This window comes from Eptesicus fuscus, chromosome 4 (genome assembly GCF_027574615.1).
Source record: "Eptesicus fuscus isolate TK198812 chromosome 4, DD_ASM_mEF_20220401, whole genome shotgun sequence".
In the NCBI taxonomy this organism is placed as follows: domain Eukaryota; kingdom Metazoa; phylum Chordata; class Mammalia; order Chiroptera; family Vespertilionidae; genus Eptesicus; species Eptesicus fuscus.
The window spans coordinates 80,030,423-80,036,422 of record NC_072476.1 but is presented as its reverse complement, the minus strand read 5'-3'; the positions used below and the strand labels follow the sequence as shown (position 1 = coordinate 80,036,422).

Genomic DNA, 6,000 nt, shown 5'->3' with positions numbered 1-6,000 from the left:
TGCTGCCTCCTACCTATGCCCCTCCTGGGGATCAAGCTCACAACCTGGGCATATGCCCTGACTGGGAATCTAACCATGACCTCCTGGTTCATAGGTCGATGCTCAACCACTGAGCCACGCCACGCCACGCCAGCTGGTCTAGTTTTAGTTCACCAGACTTGTGCAAATTCACTCCTCTTTAGGACCATGGTTCTCAACCTTGACCATGCATTGGAGTCACCTGAGGCCCCAAGGAAAGATTCTGATGCAGTTCTGCAGGGAGACAGTGGGGCATGGGTATTTCACAAGCTCTTCAGAAGTTTGCAGTGTGCTGCCAAGGTTGAGAGCCATTGTTCTGAGGGCTCACTTTAGGTTACTATATATATAAATGACAAATACCAGTCAATTTTTACTTTCTAACAACAAAACATTTTATAGTATGAGTATTCCTGTGCTAAAATTTTATGCAAAATTCTGTTTGAACTGAGTCTCCTGTGTTCTTATTTGCCAAATTCGTCAGCCCTATCATTTCTCTGACTTTAATCTATGGCTTCATAGGAAACAGGAGGCTAATTTACATCCCTTAATTAGAAAGCATTAAGACCTTTTGTCTTGTCTTCTCTCAGGCCTGTTTGTAATACACTGTATACCTATAAAAACTCATTTCTTAACCATTGGAAGCACTGTAAGTTCAGCCAGTTCTTTGCTTTCACAAGCTGCCAGCGTTTTTTCTCATGTTTTCCGTGTTTCCTTCCCTTCCAGCAAAGGAAGATGAAAGCTCTCTTGGACTTTAAATCATTCTGACATCTTCCACTTCATCTTTCTGACTCCAGCTGGAGAAAATTACCTGCTTCTAAAGGATTGTGTGATTAGAATCGTCCACCTGGACAATCCAGGCTGTTCTCCCTATTTGGGTCCATACCCAATCACATCAGCAGAGTCGCCTTCGCCATGTTACTGTAACATATTCTCGGCTGCGGGGAGTGGGGTGTGGACCTTTCGGGGGGCCTCTCTGCCTCCCACAGTGGTCTTGGGTGTCACCTTCACTGCTATCAGACCCCTCCTCACTCCTGTGTTGCGGTGGAGCACATTCTCCGATTGTTTTTCTGAGAAAGGATGCGTGAAAAGAATATTTAAAACTTAGCATATCTAAAAATATCTTTCGATCATCTATTTTCATTGCTCTGAGTCCAGAGTTTATTGCCGCTAACATGTCATCATTTTTACTTCAAGCGGCCTCCTCGCTCCCTGAATAAGCACTTGGACCGACCTCCAGTCTCCAACTCTCTTACTCGCTGCAACCTGTCCAGAGAGGAGTCAAGAACACCGGAGTGGTTCCACTCGGGTGCGCACCGGTGGGACCTTCGGCACAAGAAGGTGAGCAACTTGGGGGTGATGTCAGAAGGGAAAACTCAGCCCCCCAGGGAGTGGGAAGAGCCTTCGGCGGCGTGGAGGTGGGTCGTGGAATAGACCCAGCAGGTGGTCTGGGAGCTCGGGACCCAGGAGGGGCTGGGAGGCCACGGAGATGGACATGCCAGGGGCCACTTCTGCCGCCCGAGGCTGGGACGCCGGGAGGGAACTTTCCCACGGGCCCGCCCGCCGGCGCGGCCGCGCTGCTCGCGGGTCTGCGCGGGGTCAGGGCGGCGCCGCCCACGCGGGCTCAGGTCGGGGCGCAGACGCGGGAGCGCAGGCGGCGGCGGCGGGGAGCGACCCGCCTCTGAAACCAGGCCGCGGGCCCGGCCCGCCGGCGCCGCTCGAGCGCTTTCCGCGGGGTTTGGCTCCTGCCGCTTCCCGTCCCGCGGAACCCGCATCGCGGCCGCGGGAGCCCCGCGATCCTCGCTGGAGCCGGGCCGCGGAGCCCCGGCTCGGGCTCGGGACGCAGGTGAGGCCGGCGGCTCCGGGCGGGCGGGCGTCTCCCCGCGGGCTCGGCTCGGCCCGGCCTGGCCCGGCGGCGCTGCGGCTCCGCGCTGCCCGGGAGGACGCGGAGGGCGCGGCTGGCGGCGCGGCCGCCCCCGCCTCCCGTCCGGCCTCCGGCGATGGGCGGCGGCGGGGTAACTTTCGCACCTGCGGCTCCGCGGCGGCGGCGGGGCGCGCCCCGGGCGAGGGTGGAATTACACGGGTCGGAAACGCGAGCCGGGCGGCCGGCTCGGGTGCGGGGCGCTGCGGGTCGGAGTTGCCTGCGTCCCGTGCCGCCTGCTGGGAGCTGGGCAGGTGGGCTGCGCAGACCCACTTCCTTTTGTCTGGTCCGTGTCGGCGCGGGCGCCGCGGGTCCGGGTCCGGGTCCGGGGAGCGCAGACCCGACGCCGAGGTCCTGGGCGCTGAGATGCGGCGGGCGCAGGTGGGGAGCGGGGCCGGGCCGGGTGGGGTGGGGCCGGGTGGGGTCGGGTGGGGGGGGGGGGGCTCCATGGCTTACTTAGCACGGGCATGCTTACATTGCCGCGGTCTTTTAGAAACCATACTCTGTGTTTTTGTGGCATCTGATAGTTTTACGTGCGCCCGGGAGAGCATTCATTAGTTAACTTCAAAGGAGCACTGTGTAGGTAGGTAGGTTGCTATTAAGTTGTCCCATTTTATAGACGAGACAGCCGAGGCACCACGAGGAAAAGTGATTATAACCAACCTAAGCGCGGGAGTTGTCGTGGGAATTTGTCTGGCTCAGCCCAGTCATCAACCTCAAACAGAAGGTCGCGCTCAGAGTGCCTGCCCCGTGTTTATTTACTCCTTAATCTCCAAAACCTTCCTTAAGAAATGGAGTTGGGTCCTTTCAGACCCCTGACAGAGTACCCCTAAAGGTGATACTTAAAAGGCCAGAATCATTTCAGTTGTTGACTAGGGTTGGGTCACAGTAAGGACTAAATTTATTATGTCTTTCAGCTGTTAAGTCTTTAGTCTCCTATACCAGTGGTCGGCAAACTCATTAGTCAACAGAGCCAAATATCAACAGTTCAACGATTGAAATTTCTTCTGAGAGCCAAATTTTTTAAAACTTAAACTTCTTCTAACGCCACTTCTTCAAAATAGTCTCGCCCAGGCCGTGGTATTTTGTGGAAGAGCCACACTCAAGGGGCCAAAGAGCCGCATGTGGCTCGCGAGCCGCAGTTTGCCGACCACTGTACGTTTTCCACTGAGACCCAAAGACAGTGATCATCAGAGCAGAGACCCTAAATGTTTGTTTAATGAATAAGTAGAATGGAGGAGGCGAGTTCGTAGGCATCCCTAACTATTGAGCAGGCAGTTTTCTAAGTTTAGGAGAACAGTCACTTTAGTACTTTTAATGCAAGTTACCATGTGATCGTGCATATTTTAAGTAGAACACAGTAAGTAAATCACCTGTCATCCTGAGACAGTATTAAGTTGGGGTGTATTTAATATGGAAGTTTGAACTTCATGTAAATGTGAGTGTAAATCTTTGTAATAATTTAGAACTGTAACATTTGCCTCCACAGTATATGTTTTGCATGTAAATACAGCTGAGTCAAAATGGCCTCATCAAAATACAGAATTGCTATTTTCAAAAAAGGTGTTATCAAGTTGTGTGTACAACAGATTTCCCTGATGACACCAATTACCAGATGCATTCATCTTTTTCATTTCTGGGTTGTTTGGAAATGTTATAACTGTATTATATGTATTGTATGTCACATATTGTTACAACAAGTCAGTCTGTTATAACAAGCAGTTAAGAAGTCAAGTCTGTTATAACAAGCAGTTAAGAAGATATTGATCTGGTGCTCTAAAAATCATCAAGGAGGTTTATGATAAATATATGAAATCCTTTTCTGAGGGAGCAGTTAGAAGTAGGTAATTTTCTGTGCAGTCTGTAGCTTGAGAACAGGGGTAATACTGTGGCTACAAATATTCTACATTCCACTGCATAATAAATGCATAATCAGGAGCTTATAAAAAGGGAGTACTCTCCTTTTGATATTTAAGTGTTAAAAAGTTCCACCATTTAGCAGCCAGATCTCTTTTACGAATGGTAACTTTGAGTAAAATCAGATTTTGAGATACAGACTATTGAAGTGAAGTACTAGTAAATTATCAGTTGACAAATAGAAGTTTCCCCTAGAATAGACCTTTCTAAGATGAGAAAGTAAAAAATTTTTTCCTTGTTATGTACTTAGTTTGTGTCCAGATAATGGTCCATGCCCATCTCACCCCATCCATGAATTAATTGTACCTTGCCTCTGACTCTCACTATAATCCCTGACCTTCCTGCATTTTGCTGCCTTTGGGCAGAGGAAAGTTCGCTCAGGAAGGAAGGAGGCTCAGGGAAGCTATGAGGATACCTGTTTCATATATAACATAAATTTTCCCACTCAACTTGGAAATTTAGTAGTTCATATTTAAGGTCTAGTCAAAATGTCCCTTTATCAAAGCCCCAATAATGCCCACATTAAAATATCTTTATTTGGCCTTGTATACAATAAAGTGTAGAAAAATAGAATCATATTGATGAAAACTGAGTATACTTGGTTAACAAAGTGTTTTGTTGCTGTCTTAGATTTTAGAAAATATTTGGGAAATGATATGAGTGGTAAGTCTCTTACAAAGCTAGCTGAGAATATTGGCGTGGTTACATTTTTTTATCTTTCTACTTTTCTTTGTAGCCAAGTGAAATATAGATTATTCTAATAATAGAAGTGTCCTCAAGTTCTGGTTTAGTAGCCTAAAAACCTTAGAAGCAACTTCAAAACTTTTTTTTAGGAATGAAACACTTTCAATGTGTTTGTCATTAAATACGATTTTAAAAGTGACAATTTAAAGAACGATTGAGAAGAGTCCCACATCCATCACGGGCTCATGGTTCTAATATCAGAAACAGAACAGGAAGAGCACTGAGAATACGGGAAACAAGTGTGTGTGTAGATGGCTGTGTGTGACACCACTGCACCTGCACGAGCTGGAATAGCACCTTGACCTGGTGCGGCCAGCCAGGCACAGGCCCCCCTCCCCCCACCCTCAGGCTCCCAGCGTGCTCACTGCTGCCCAAGGCCTCCTGGGAACTGTCGGAGGTGCCTTTGCGGGGGGAGGGGAGGGGCTGTATGTGTGTGTGGGGAGTAGGAGGTGGTTACAAAGCTGTTTTAGTTTGTAATAGACAAGGGTCACAGTAATGGGCCAGAGGTCACAAACACCCCTGTCCACCCCCACTGAGGGTCCAGCCTCACCTGATCTTTATTCAACCCGGACACCACCCAGGCCATGTACTCATAGAGGCGAGGGAGCCAGGTCCCACACCAGCCCTACCCTGGCCTGGCCCAGGCTCCTTCCTCAAACTGGGTGTCTCGGAACCCTTCCAGCTGAGTGCCAGCCCAACTTGCACCTGCACCCCAGTAGGCTCCCTTGGTCTCTTCCTGTTTGGGGGCCGTTTTGGTCCAGGTGGCCGCAGGGGAGAAGTCCTCCGCAGGCCCAGCCAGCACTGGAGAACAGCAGTCGGGCAGTCGTCTGGGGATTCATTTCTCACTCCCTGGAGGTGCAGGCCTCGCTGGGCGTGTCTGCTGTGATAGGCCTCCAGTGGGGTCTCCAACCCCCTGATCCCCAGTCAGGAGGCCATCAGGAGGGCAGAGCCCCTGCCTGGTCCCAGGGGGCAGTTGCGCAGGATTTGCTGAGTTCCTCTGGGCGCAGAGCAGCGTCCAGTCCATGCCCATGAGGCCTCCAGATAGGTGTGGGCGAGGCCAGCTGCCTCCCTGCCACCATGTCGTCAGACTGCCTCGGTCAAAACATTCTTTTAAAATTGCTGAGATAAGCATGAGTCTTATTGTGAATGAGATTTGCCTGGCCTATTTAAAAACTTGTTGAAAAAATTTATCCAGAGAGCCAGAATTGAATTACGGACACTAATTTATTCAGCATGCAATGAATAGTAGAAACTCGTGGGCCAATGATATAAGTCAGTCGGGGACTGTCTACTTAAATTTTATTTCATAGGCAAAGAAATTAAAACTAAGCTATTTTGCCATATTCGGATCAGATTTTTGGTTTTAAGATAGAGTCTATTCTCTCCCAGGCCATTTGTCTTCT

At 49.9% G+C, this 6,000-nt stretch overlaps 1 protein-coding gene across 1 annotated transcript in view; it reads left to right on the top strand.

The window, feature by feature from the left end:
* The first annotated feature begins 1,849 nt into the window (after positions 1-1,849).
* RNF180 (ring finger protein 180) overlaps positions 1,850-6,000 on the top strand; it is a 91,491-nt gene continuing 87,340 nt past the window's right edge. Inside the window, exon 1 of the mRNA XM_054714304.1 lies at positions 1,850-1,861. The gene's annotated coding sequence lies outside the window, so the exon portion shown is untranslated. The remainder of the gene's footprint in view (positions 1,862-6,000) is intronic.